Source organism: Panicum virgatum, chromosome 3N, assembly GCF_016808335.1.
Source record: "Panicum virgatum strain AP13 chromosome 3N, P.virgatum_v5, whole genome shotgun sequence".
NCBI lineage: Eukaryota > Viridiplantae > Streptophyta > Magnoliopsida > Poales > Poaceae > Panicum > Panicum virgatum.
This window is the reverse complement of record NC_053147.1, coordinates 52042568-52057379: the sequence shown is the minus strand read 5'-3', so window position 1 is coordinate 52057379 and position 14812 is coordinate 52042568. Positions and strand designations below refer to the sequence as shown.

Genomic DNA, 14812 nt, shown 5'->3' with positions numbered 1-14812 from the left:
ATATATTAAACCCGGTGTTCAAGGATTTGGGGTTAAAGACTAGGTAAATTCTTAATAGGTGTCCCATCAAGTTTATGCAATTCAACAATAAAGTAAAGTGAATTATCATGCTATTATTGGGACAAAACGGAATATGCAGGGGGAGAAGTCCACTTGCCTTCCTTGCCAAACTGTTGATTCTCTTTCTCGTATACTTGTTCTTGATTTCCCTCGAACGGCGAGTCGTCTACACGATTACTTAAGAAAAACAAACAAAATATGGAACAATACAAAAAAGTAAAAACAGGGAGAGATATGGTGATAAAGATGTTGAACGCATTGCAAGGATCGCGTGAGCGCGAAAATCGCTGAAATCAGAGTTGAAGCGTGGAAGTTATGGCTAAAACAAAGTTTCAAGGGCTTATTTGTGAAAGATTAGAACTTCCAGGGGCTAGACTGAAAGAAAACAGGGGCTAGAATGCAATTAAACATTTGATTCGAGGGCTAGATTGAAAAACAGAGGGTTAAAGGATGGCGGGTTCAATTTTGGAAAAGCTCAGGGGCTAAAACAGAAGAAAAAGGACCTTGTTGGAATTATTTTTGAACTGATCAGGATGGCGGGTTATTTTCTAAAAAGTGCAGGGACTCTTTTGCAAAAAGGCCAGGCTTGACCGGTATTGACTTGGCTTTGATTGATTTTGGATCCAACGGCTCAGGGCGTGCGGGACGGCTAGGTGCGGCTCGGGCGTGCGGGACGGCTAGGTGCGGCTCGGGCGTGCAAATGGCTCAGCTCTGACTCGGCTGGGCAGGCGGCTCAGCTCCAGGTGGCAACGTGGCTCGGGGCGGAGAGGCTCGCCGGCGGAGCGCTCGGCAGCTCTGGAACGCCGGCGAATGGCGGCCCGCGGTGGCGGGTTCATCGAACTTTGCCGGAATGGCGGTCCAGGGCTCGGTTCCAGTTGCGGTTTGGCCAAGGATGGAGCACGCGAGGAGGGGAAGTGGGTGGTGGGATCGGTGCGGCGGTGGCAGCGGCTGGAGGCGACAAAGGGGCTGCGGCGAAGGAGATTGACGGCGAGAGCGTCGAGCTCGACAATGGTCGCGGCGCTGCGCGAATGAGGGAGAGCGGTGCGAGCTCGGGAGAAGGGGAAAAGGAGCGAGGCAGGCTCAGGGAGCCTTATATAGGACGAGAAGGGGGGGAAAGGCCGACAAGGGAAGAGACGCAGCGAAGCTCGATGGCCGGGCATTAATGGCGCGCAGTGGTGGCTGTCGTTACCAGCCGAGGAAGGGGGAAGGCGAGAGGGTTGCGGTGGCACTTCGCTGCGCATTGAAGGAACGCCGAAGTGGAGGAGGAGGGGAGGGAGGTGTGCGGCCGCGGCAAGCAGAGCAGCCGACGGTGTTAGGCAGTGAGGAGGTGACGCACTGGAGGTAGGGGGTGACCCTAACGGGTGGGCCCCACCTGGAAGTGAGACAGAGAGGTGGAGGTGGGATGGGCCGGTTTGGCAAATTGGGCCAACTGGGCCGCGCAGGAAATAAAAGAGGGAGGGAGAAGGAGGTGGGTTGGGCTGGAAGGAGAAAGAGGGAGAATGAAGTTTTTTTAACAAAAACTTTATTTGAATAAATCTATTTTTTTTGAATTTCAAACAAATTTAAATTCAGGTGTTACAAACTCTACCCCCTTTAAAGAGAATCTCGTCCTCGAGATTCGAAAAGATCAGAGAACGACTAAGAGAATTCTGCAATAAGCTCATCTTCTCTTTCACAAGTAGCTTTTTACTTTTCTCTGAGTGACTTCTTTTGTGAAGTTTCCAATTCGAAAATCAAATAAAACTGATTGCGGAACAAGAGCTGGCGTCGAACGTACCGAACACAATATTTGAAGCATCTTGAGTTGTCTCCGTTGTCACATTATTCAGTCGACCACGTATGTAGTTCTATTGACCCTTGTTGACTTGAGAATTGAGATTCCCATGGCGTACTTGCGTCGACTGCTGACCAGTCCTCTGACTATTGTTCTTCTGAATCTGAGGAGTCTGCATGTTGCGCATTGGACAGATGTTGGCATAATGCTCCAATTCACCACATCTGAAATAACCATTGGAGTGAATTGGCATGATTAGATTGTAAATCCGTACTGACACTCCTGTTGCATTGCCCGAATGATTCTGTTGCTGGTTGGGGGTGTGCTTCAATTGCTGGTTGGAGTGTGGGATCGGTTTAGGAGTACGTGGAAACTGCTGGTTCTGTTGATAACCATCACCTTGTCCTCCAGTGTGAGATTGAATTCCCTGTGATGAGTTGTAGCGGGGCCGGGTGTTGCTGCTGGATTCTCCTTGAGATTGGAACTTTCGCTTCTGTTCACCAAGCTCATTATGTTTGCTTTCCAAGCCTATAGCTTTGTCCAGTAGCATCTGGAAATTTGGGAACGTGTGACTCTGTAGTTGATAGTTAAGTGGTCCTATCAAGCCATCCAGAAAACGATCTTGTCTCTTTGCATCTGTTCGACTTCATTGGGCGTGTAACGGGACAATTGAGTGAACTTATCACGGTACTCGCTAACTGACATATTGCCTTGCTTCAAAGCCAAAAACTCTTTCTGCTTGAGTTTAATCACACCTGCTGGAATATGGTGTTCACGAAAACTATTCTTGAATTCCTCCCAAGTGATGGCATCAGCATTGGCGTGTGCAGCAGTGTAAGCATCCCACCAATCAGCTGCAGATCCTTCTAAACGTCCTGAGGTGTATAAGACCTTCTTGCGGTCATTGCACTGTGTTATCTCTAACTTCCTACTAATGATCTTCAACCAATCATCAACGTCCAAAGGATCCACTGAGTGAGAGTATGTTGGGGGATGATGACTCATAAACTCACGATGTTTATCTCTTGGCTGCTGATGCATCTGTTGTGGTTGCTGGTTTTGCTGAGCTTGCATGCTTTGAACAGTAGCTGTGAGGTTTTGCAAGAGTTGCATCTGAGCTGCTAGGAACTGTTCCATTTCCGTGTTTGGTGGTGGAGGTGGCACTTGATTCTGTTGTTAATTATGAGAGCACGTCTCATGCTTGGGATGTCTTGATCTTCTCCTGACCTCGTGTTTACCATCTGATTGTTAGAGGAATGAGTCTTGGATAAGAACGATGAACCAATAAAGGTGGATGAGGTAGAAGAGAGTCAAGATATGAACCCAAAACAAGTTTTAAACATTTTATTTTAGAGAGCAAAACAAAACTCTAAATCAAGCACTTGTTCACAAAGCAAGCATTATTACATTGTTGTCCTCACAGGAACGATACTAGCGAAACAAAACCTTAAAGGGGTAACCAGCCTAGAAGCCTAGTCTAGCAGACCGGTGACGGATCGTGGTGTGCCGTAGTGGAGTCTCTTGCGGGGCGGCGACATGGAACGATAAAAAGGGGCTCTTCTGCATCCACAGGTGGGTCTTCTCCAGCGAGCTGGGCCTCTAGCTGTGCGATCTTGGCTTGTGCCTCTTGTAGCTTCTCGTGGGTGTTGTCCAGCTCGGCGGTGGCACCCTCGAGATCCATGTTGAGAGCTGCACTAACTCGAGCAAGAACATTGAGATGGTCTTCTCCATCTTCTCCTAGTGGTACTACTGTGTCCTCAGTTCCACTGGTACGACGAGGAAGGTGACAGTACTCGGTGAAGCTCAGTTCCTGGCGATGAGTGTAGCAAAGGGACCACAATGCTCTCCTGGTGGCGTCGCTAACTGAGGCAGCGTAGGTAGCATGGGGCATGGTGGAGTTGTGTGCCGAGCGGGTCTTCATGCCTTTGGAAGTCTCCAAGCGTTCCCTGATGTGGACCCGAGTGCGGTAGTAGTCGTCGTGGCCAGGCTCGGAGTAGGGGCTGGTGACGTAGAGGGGCTTCACTGTGTTTCCCAACTCCCATAGTACATTCTGGAGCAGAGTGGGAAAGTAACTAGGCTCATCCGTCGAGGAATGCATTTCACAAGTTCCATTCATCACACGAGGACCATCATCCTAGCTTTCATCAGCGTTGTCGTTGTTGTTGTTGTTGTTGTTGCTACCAAGTTTCATGATATGACGGTTCTCCAACTTAACGGAGAAGTAGACTTCTTCCACAGGCTGAGCAGGGGCAGACGAACCTGGGGACCTTCGGTGTCATGGTTAACTGATAGAGCAAGAACCAAAACTCAGAACTCATTTTAAATCAACGAGACTGACAAAGAACAAAGAAGAAAATTAGATTTTTATGAAGTAGAGTAAGATATTTTTGAGCAGTAGGGCTTGCTAAGAATTTAAGTCCTCAATTTGACCATTTCTATCTAGGCTAGCGTCCAACAGTCAACATAGCTCTGATATCACTTCTGTCACACCCGATTTCATAAAGAAACCAGATGCATATCATATGTGCGCCAGGATCAAGTTTACACACATATGATAGACGTCATAAGTGAAATATATCAAAGACAATGTCCAAAACGTAAGCAAGAGAGAGTACATAACATTATTACACTCCAATAAATAGACAAGAAGGTCTTTAGACGTTCCACCGATATCCTAAATGAGATCTTCAACAAAGCTTCATCCAATCCCACAGGCAATTGACTAGTGAACGCATGCCTAGAACTCCTTGAAGTTGTTGTAGTTCTCCACTTCAATGTTCTCTTTCGAGCAGCAATTAGGCAAGGGTGAGTACACTTATGGTTGGTACTCAGCAAGTGGGGGAAAATGCAAGGCTATCAAGGAAAAGCTGAGGTTTATAGCAGTTACATTTTAGTTGGTCAAATTTTATTAGCAAGCACCTATTTACTAGGTATAAGTTTATACCAACCCACTTAAGCATATAAGCATAAAGGATCCAATAATATAAAGCCAAAGCACCACATATTAAATCATTCTTCAAGTTCAATTATCATGTGAGGGTCCAGGCCGCTCAAGACCGTGAGCACGTTTGATATATTAGTTGTAAACACTCTGTAAAGGTTGTACACTTTACCCACAAGTTGCGTAAAAGTTCAAAAGAACTTTGTCAAAAGAACTTTGGAGCCAACCACGCTGTGCTGATCAGGCACAATACCACACTTCCGAGGTGTGATTGCATAGGGACGCTACGAGGCCTTTACAAAGATTTCCTAATAAGTGACAATTCGGTAAGATTTCAAGTCAAAGCAGAGCATAAACCTCCCTAATGGTCAGCACCTTGGCAAAGGCTGTTACACCAAGAGCACAAGGCTATACCCCATCGATGCTTCCCCTCTTGCCCTTTCGGTAAGACTGTCACAAGCTAGAGTTTCTAATTAATCAGCCAAGACCAGAGTCATATAGTCCTTCTAGTTGTACTGTTTTCCTGGGTGGTTCTCTATGTTCCAATTAAAGTCATATGATCTTGTAATTAACCACAACATAACAATATAAATAAAGCATGATTAACATTTCTTATAAGATTAAGAAAGCACCATTCCCAAAATTGAGCAACTAAGCATTTCTACCCAACAGATATATTAAACCCGGTGTTCAAGGATTTGGGGTTAAAGACTAGGTAAATCCTTAATAGGTGTCCCATCAAGTTTATGCAATTCAATGATAAATAAAGTGAATTATCATTCTATTATTGGGAAAAAACGAAATATGCAGGGGGAGAAGTCCACTTGCCTTCCTTGCCAAACTGTTGATTCCCTTCCTCGTATACTTGTTCTTAATTTACCTCGAACGGCATGTCGTCTACATGATCACACAAGCAAAACAAACAAAATAAGGAAAAATACAAAAAACAGTAAAAACATGGAGAGATATGGTGATAAAGATGTTGTATGCGTTGCAAGGATCGTGTGAGCGCGAGAATCGCTGAAATCGGAGTTGAGGCGAGGAAGTTATGGCTAAAACAAAGTTCCAAAGGCTTATTTGTTAAAGATTAGAACTTCTAGGGGCTAGACTGAAAGAAACCAGGGGTTAGAATGCAATTAAAGATTAGATTTGAGGGCTAGATTGAAAAATAGAGGGTTGAAGGATGGCGGGTTCAATTTTGGAAAAGCTTTGGGGCTAAAACAGAAGAAAAAGGACCTTGTTGGAATTATTTTTGAACTGATCAGGATGGCGCGTTGATTTCTAAAATGTGTAGGGACTCTTTTGCAAAAAGACCAGGCTTGACCGGTATTGACTTGGCTTTGATTGATTCTGGATCGTTGGATCTCGATCCAATGGCTTAGGGCGTGCGGGACGGCTCGGTGCGGTTCGGGCGGGCAACTGGCTCGGCTCCAACTCGGCTGGGCAGGTGGCTCGGCTCCAGGCGGCAATGCGGCTCGGGGCGGAGAGGCTCAGCGGCGGAGCGGATCAGTGGCTCTGGAACGCCGGTGAACTATGGCGCGCGGCAGCGTGTTAACCGGACTTCGCTCGAATGGCAGTCCAGGGCTCGGTTCTAGTTGCGGTTTGGCCGAGGATGGAGCACGCGAGGAGGGGAACTCGGTGGTGGGGTCGGTGCGGCGGTGGTGGCGGTTGGAGGCGACGAAGAGGCTGCGGCGAAGGAGATCAACGGCGATAGCATCGAGCTGATCGGCAATGGTGGCGGCGCTGCGCGAGCGAGGGAGAGCGGTGCAAGCTCGTGAGAAGGGGAAAAGGAGCGAGGTGGGCTCTGGGAGCCTTATATAGGCCGAGAAGGGGAGGGAAAAGGCCGGCAAGGGAAGAGACGCAGCGAAGCTCGACGGTCGGGCATTAATGGCGCGCAGTGGAGGCTGTCGTTACCGGCCGAGGAAGGGGGAAGGCGAGGGGGCTACAGCGGCACTTCGCTGCGCATTGAAGGCGTGCCGAAGTGGAGGGGGAGGGGAGGGAGACGTGCGGCCGCGGCAAGTAGAGCGGCCGTTGGTGTTCGGCGGTGAGGCGCTGGAGGTAGAGGGTGACCCTGACGGGTGGGCCCCACCTGGAAGTGAGACAGAGAGAGGTGGAAGTGGGATGGGCCGGTTTAGCGAATTGGGCCTGGGCCGCGCGGAAAAGAAAAGAGGGAGGGAGAAAGAGGTGGGTTGGGCTGGAAGGAGAAAGAGAGAGAAGGAAGTTTTTTTTCAACACAAACTTTATTTGAATAAATCTATTTTTTTAATTTCAAATAAATTTAAATTCGGGTGTTACACAGCCCACCTGTTGTAACTCCATATTGCCCAGAAAAAAATGGCCCTAGGAAAATGGGTGTCTGCATTTCAAAAAAAAGTCCGTATAACAAATGTTGAGTAGCGGAGACTAATAAATATGATTCACACTGCATGAATAAAGTTATCACAAATTACAATACTTTTACATCTACAATTAAGTAGCCTAACAATAAGAAAAATACATGCATTATTATATGCAAAAAAAGAAAAAATCTACTTAATCCCCCCAACTATTGATGGTGGACTACTTCACCCCCCAAACTATAAAACCGGATATTCTATCCCCTGAAATTTTCAAAACCGGTCAAATAACCCCCTCAAGTGGTTTTGGACGGTGGTTTGCTACAATAGCGCGGTTTTATATTTTCTTTTTATTTATTTTCCTTGAATCTTAGAAAAAATCATAGTAAATCGTAAAAAAATTATAAAATAAAAAATTCAATTTTGTTGAACTCCACATGAGTAGATCTACACAGTGAATATATAATATTCAAATGGTAAATCTGAATACTTTGAGTAGTTTTCTAAGTACTCCTGGTAGATCTGAATATTATATGTTCACTGTGTTGATCTACTCATGTGGAGTCCAACAAAATTGGATTTTCTATTTTATAATTTTTTTGTGATTTATTATGACTTTTAAAGATTTATGAAAAATAAATAAAAAAGGAAAAAAATACAAAATCATGATACTGGAGCAAAACCGCCTTCTAAAATCACTTGAGAGGATTATTGACCGGTTTTGGAAAGTTCAGGAGGTAAAATATCTGGTTTTATAGTTTGAGGGGTGAAATAGTCCACCATCAATAGTTGAGGGGGTTAAGTAGATTTTTTTCAAAAAAAAAATTAGAACGGAAGACGTAGATATATATAAAGCATCATCACTGATGAGCTATATATAAAACTACCCGGTACCTAACGGCATCTTAAAGTGTTCCCTGATTATCTGTACCTAGTATAAGCAACATCCGTGCCAACTCTTTTGAATCACTACGGTGAACGCCTATTGTCTATGAACATCTCAACAATAGACTTTGTTTTTGATAGTTTCTGATTGTTTGTGTGCTCTTTTCCTTTATTTGTGAAATCAGAAGTATGCTGTTCCCAAAAAAAAAGGAAAAGAAATCAGCAGTATGCTGAAAGAAAATACGCTGGCACTTGCAGAGGTAGGCTATATTTGTTTTTTTCTAATGAAATGGCCTATGGACATCTCGTAATATAGATTGACTTAGTGATGCATGGTTCGTGTAGAGGATTTTGAAAACTTGCCACTATTCTAGGTTGTATGTCATACTTGTGCGGTACCACAGCAAAAGAAATACTTTTCATAAATCATGCCGTCGAGATTTATATTGATGACTAAACTAAAAGGTATTATTTGTCGTTCCAGGTCATCTTTTAAATATTATTGTTTTGGAGTCATACTTTTGTCATACTCTAATATGAGCTCTTTTACAATGATTGTAAATTACTAATGGGTACTTTCAGATAATTTTAACTTGAACTTTTTTCTAGCCGTTGATCTATATAGGTTATTTATAAAAATTAAATTAAATTAATATTCGGTCTCCCTTTTTGGTACTTGGTCCCATATTTTGAAAATACCAGGTACTTTATCCTAGATACTTCTAGGTACTTCCTACCTTCACCAACGTAGGATTTTATCATACGGACAACTCGTATTTTTTCCGATCATTATAAAATTTCTCCTCTAATATATATCAACCTTATGATGAAATGAGTGCCTGTATTTAGAAAAATAATTAACACACGTGCAAAAGCCTCCAAAATTTATATTTAAAAAATATGATAAAATCCATTAAAAAGTTACGTAAATTTTACATGTGCCAATTTAGTTATACATCGATCTCATTAATCCGCAACCTCTCCATTTTGTTAATGTCCATTCAGCTCTTCATGCTTTAGGTCACCAGCCCTTGTCTGAAAGATCAATGAGATAGGTGAAAGCAGAAGCAAGTGAAGGAACAAAATATCTTACAGATGTTTCTTTGACCTAACTTTCTTTATTTTTCTTTGCGAGTAGACCTAATAATTAACTAGCTTCACATCACGTGTACAACAACGGGAAAAAAATTTGAAAAATGTAGCAGCCATCTTAACAACACGTGTTGCTATCAGCCGTGGAGAATATTCTCAATAGCAACATAAAGGATGGGGGTCCTCGATCACACCACAAAGAAGAACCAAGCAACATGCAGTAGCACTGAATGAAGAAGTTCCTTCCTTACATGCAAAGAAAACCAGATGTCTTGCAGAATCTTGCATTTGCGACCTGATTTCAGAGCTCCGAGTAGCCTGAGTGTTCCAAATGTCTGATATAACTCGAGTGTTGCAGAACTTTTATCCCCAGAATGCAATATAAGAACAGGACACCTGGAGTAACGCTTCAACCACTTAGAGGCTTCACTTATGAAGAAACCTCCGGTGTGTTCAACAGGTCGCAAAGCTTCCGCATCTCCTTTTTCACGGGAACATATTCTTGCAGGAAAAAGCAGCATTACTACAGAGGCTGACAAAGTAGAACATTGGCTTTCGTCCTTTTCTTGTTGGTCCTGCTTTGGTACACGAAACTAATCCAGTTTTATGATTGCAGGATCCTGTAAAAAGTACTAATAAAATGGATATTGACAAACCATTAGATTCTCTACTCGTTTTTAGGATCTCCGTTAATAGCCAATAGCTCGAGAAATGTCAACTCTTGTAAACGAGAAAAAAAGTAAGAAATGCAACTAAGCTACTGTGATGAAGCCAATAATTTTTCTAGCATGATAGTTTGGCACCACCCGTTCCTTTGTACATATATATAGTGGAGTTCAAAAGGTGGCGAGCCTTCCTAATTGCCTTTTGACAGGAACAAATCATTTTTGACTAGGAATTCATTACAAATGCTCGCCTTGAAGTTTCAAGCATGAAACTGAACATACTTGTTGGAAATTCTGGAAAGTGGTCCTGTACTTTCACAAAGAACTAACTCAGCATATGAAACATACAGGGCCCTGTTTGGTTCCAAACTTTTTTCAGAAGTCCCTATCACATCAAAAGGAATCTTATTATTTTATAGTATTAAATAAAATCTGTTTATAAATGTTTTTTGACAGCTGAGTGCTTTTTCGCGAGACGAATCTAATGAGTCTAATTAATTCATAATTTGCTACAGTGATGCTACAATAACCATTCGCTAATCATAGATTAAGATACATCATTAGATTCGTCTCGCAGTTTAGCCCCAAGGTTCTGCAGTTAGTTTTATAATTAACATTTATTTAATACTTCTAAATACTAAAAAGTCACTGGGATTTTTTTTAAGTCCCTATTCCAAAACACCCTCTAAAAGGACAGAGAGGTGTGCCCTGGTAGAATGGGGGATGGACTAGCCAGGGCTCCAACTCCAATCCTCCACGCCATGTTTTTCTTGGTGTGGCACGAGGTTAATCTACATTCTGACTTCTAAAATATATGAAAAGGACACATTAAAAACATTGTCCACATCATACTTAATTAACTTATTTACATTCATGTAACATCTATGATACATAAGACAGTTCTAAAACTATCACCGTAATACAAAGACTGTTGATCGGAAAATGATCAGTAGCAGCACACGAGCATCCTTGCCTCCTCAAGCTGCCTCTCCATATTGAACCTCGCGACGAAGTCCTCCACACGACGGTTCAGCTCGTCGGCCGTGGGCAGGTCCCACTCCTCACTTTCCTCTTCCATTGCGCGCTCTCGTTGCACATCTCCACTCACCTCCTCTCCTAGCTCTAACTCAAGGTCTCCTCCCTCTTCTGCTTCTCCCCGCACTTCACCGATGTTATGCAGAACTAACCGATTAACTTTCTCCTTGCACTGATTCACCCTCACACCATCCTTTCCAACGGAGGTTTCCCGTCCTTCATTTCTTACTGAGGCACCCTTTTCTTGGTCTACTACCATTGCCATCATGTTTTCTTGTTCTTGCTTGCCCTTGATCGTCGGAAGCCACACCTCTGTCAGCATGATATCTTCAAGCTTCTGACTATCTTGTAGCATATCCTCGTCTTTTGCAGCAGTGTTACCGCCAGTCTTGATCAGCTTGCTTCTGCGACGTGAGAGCTTCGACTCACTTACAAGATACACAACGATGATGTTGGAGAAGATGAAGAGGCGGCGCGATGATAGCCGAGACAACAGAAGGGAGAGACTCCATGAAATTCTTTATGCAAGAGTACAGGTGGGATAGCCAAGTTACCACGGAGAGGATGATTATCGCAAGAAGAGTGGCCTTTGTTGGATTGATCTCCTTCCTAATAGACCCAACGGTCTATTAGGGCCTTAATCCGCGCCCTGATTGGGGGCGCCCAACCCTTAATGGTTGGTGGGCCCCCGCTGCACAGCGCCAAAATAAAAAGGGGGTGAGGGGTCGGGGCACACGACACGAGGTTCGTCGCGCCGCCAGCACCCTCACTCACATTCTCTAACCCTAGCCGATCTAGAGGGAGGCGCTGGAGCAGTGGGAAGTCTCACCGCCGCCACCATCAACCCTGGTTCGTCGTCGTCGACGCCGTCCACGACAACGCCACCACGACCGTGCAGCTGCTGCATCGCTCGCCGCTGCCCTAGAGCAGATCTTCATCAGCGAACCTGTAATGGCTGCCTCAAGCTCCTCCGGTGGTGATGGTCTCTCTCTCCCTCTCTCTGTACTCTAATATTCTCTCTGTGTTCTAGATCTAGGAACTCTTTTGCACTTGCGCAAAGGAAAGATGGAAGATACCCCTCTTGATCCGTGTCTAGTCGATCCTAGAACACTAACTAGTATAACAATGGTATCAGACGTCATGCTAGTGCATAGATCCAGTAGGGGCAAAGACGGATTCATCTGTGAATCGAAAGAAATTGAAGGAAAATAAAGAACTCGATGCAAATCGAAAAGAACAAAGAGAATCGATTGCAAATCGAACTCAAAAATGCAACCCTAACCATAACCCTAGAGGTGAAAGGGCGCGGGGCCTACCTGGTCCGCGTGTCACAGCCGCCGCTGGTGCGCGGGACGCGTTTGCGCCGCCGCTCGCCGGACATCTCGGCACAGAGAAGCCGCCGGCTTGCCGCCGGGACGCCGGGGTGCACGCGCGCGGGGTCGAAAGCAAGGCGCCATCCATGGCGAGCTCGACGGCGGCGCGCTCACCCACCGGCGAGCGCGCACACCGGCGAGCAAGCCGCGACGGCGCCGCTTCGCCCTCTCCTCCGCGGCCGCCATGGCCGTCGCCTCCGCTCCGTGGCTGCCGCTGCGTAGTGTGGAGAGAGAAGGGGGAGGAGAGAATGACGCTAGGGTTTGGGGCGCGGCGACGGCGACGCGTTTTTGTTCAGGCGAAAACCGCGGACGTCCGTCCGATCCAAATCAACGGCCGCGAGAGCGTCTCGCCTTCTGGGCCGGCAAGCGGCCTAGGCGGGCGGGGGAGGGGATGCTGCGGCGGGCCGTTTCGGCGGCCTGGCCGTTGGCTGTCGGGCCTCGGGCCCAAGTAAGGGTGGCCGAGTAGGCCGCGGGCTGGTTTTGCTCCTGGGCTGCTGAACAGTGTTTTTTGTTTTATTGTTTTTTCTATTTTTCCAGAAGCAATTTCAATGGTCTTTTGAATGAATTTTTTTATAGTTTGATCTCTATTCAATTTTGCACCAACGTGTATATTGTTTAGAGCTAAAAGTTCACAGTATTGCTTCTGAAAATAGAAATTTTCTACATGTTTCCGCTGCAAAAGTCATTACAGTTGTTCTTTACTTTAATTCGAACCAACGAGACAATTAAAGTTTAAGAGCATGATTAAAAGGTTATTTTTGAGGATTATAGTATTGTTAATTTTCTGACCAACGTTGTTAATTACAATACTGTAATTTCATAGTTCTTGTGCATTTATTTCTATTTCTGCCCAACGGTGATATAGATTTAATTGCATAAACAGTTGTATGTTCTATTTTGACCAACGTCGGAATTTTACATGCAATTATTGTTATTATGTTCTCACTATATTTTGAAATTTTCAGCGGGGATGAACTTGATGGGATTCATCAGTCACATCCCGACTCTAAAAGGAGACAACTATGGCGAATGGATCAAGAAGGTTGATCTTGCTTTCGTCTGTGGAGAAGTGGATGAGATAATCACCACTCCAAAGCCCACTGAGCCACCGGCTCCAGTGAGAGGAGATTCTGACACTGATGCTGAGTGGCAGAAAAAGCAAAGGGACTATGCTCCCTTAAAGATGGCTTATGATCTCGAAAAGACAAAGTGGAATAACGCCAACAAGAAATGTGTGGCAGTTATAAAGAACACAATTGATCCTAACATTTTGGGTTCAATTGGAGAGTGTGATTCAGCTGCAGAATACCTTGCAAAGATAAAGAATTAGTTTACTGGTTCTTCAAAGACTTATGCCACACAGATAATAGAGCAGTTGGTCACAAAAAGGTACTATGGCAATGTCGGTACGATAAGAGATCATATCATGGGGATGTGTGCTTTGAACTCCAAGCTCAAACCAATGGACTTGGATCTCAAAGAAGAGTTTATGGTGCACCTGGTGTTCGCCTCTCTGCCAAAAGAGTTTGCAACGTTCGTTGTAAACTATAACTCACAGCCAGAGAAGTGGAACATGGAAAAGGCAATTGCAATGTGTGCACAAGAGGAAGATAGCCTCAAGAAACAGAATGGTGGGTCTGTCAATTTTGTGCATAATAACAAGAAAAGGCCTTTCCAAGCTGCTTCTTCCTCTAAAGCTAAAGACAAAGCCCCTATGCCACAGAAGTATCAGCAACAGCGTCAGCAACAGCGCACTCCAGCTCCAGATGAGTGCTTCCACTGTTTTGACAAGGGGCATCGCAAAGCAGATTGTCCCGCTTATTTAAAGATGATAATGGCAAAGAATGGTGAGAATGTAATTTCATTTGTTAATGAATCCCTGTATTTAAAGTTTTCTAAATCTACTTGGTGGATTGATTCTGGTGCAACTGTGCATGTTGCAAATTCTATACAGGGATTCCGTTCGACAAGGACTACGCTAAGAAGCGAAAGACAAATTAAAGTCGCGAACGGAGTACAAGCAGATGTGGAAGCTGTTGGCGATGTCTCCCTCGAGCTAGTTAATGGTTTCATGCTTGTATTAAAAGATGTTTTATTTGTTCCTTCGCTTCAAAGAAACTTGATCAGTGTATCACGCTTAGACACAGATGGTTTTGGTTGTCATTTTGCGAATGGCAAATGTGAACTATGGTTTGATAATAATTGTATTGGTGATGCTGTCCTTTACAATGATCTTTATTTATTATCTATGCGTGATAAAGTGCATTCTATATGTAATGTGAATGAGAATGAATCCTTGTCAGAGAAAGAAACAAAGAAAAGAAAGAGAACTCAAGATACTTCATCGAAATTATGGCACTGTCGTTTAGGCCATATTTCGAGGGGGAGAATTGAAAGATTAGTGAAAAGTGAAATTCTTCCACAGCTAGAGTTCTCTGATTTTGAACAATGCGTTGAATGTATTAAAGGAAAATTTGTAAAGCAAATTAAAAAGGGTGCCAAACGAAGTGCAGGAACGTTAGAAATAATTCACACTGATATATGTGGACCGTTTCCTGTGAAAAGTGTGGATGGCTATGATTCGTTCATAACATTCACAGACGATTACTCCCGCTATGGTTACATTTATCCAATCAAAGAAAGATCTGAAG

The 14812-nt window shown here is 44.3% G+C and overlaps 1 long non-coding RNA gene across 1 annotated transcript; it reads right to left on the bottom strand.

Moving 5' to 3' along the window:
- Positions 1-10575: 10575 nt before the first annotated feature.
- LOC120666141 lies at positions 10576-11378 on the bottom strand. Its single transcript, XR_005671585.1, has 2 exons — positions 11343-11378; positions 10576-11216 (listed from the first exon to the last, which is right to left on the bottom strand). It is a non-coding gene; the product is annotated as an uncharacterized LOC120666141 (long non-coding RNA).
- Positions 11379-14812: the final 3434 nt, after the last annotated feature.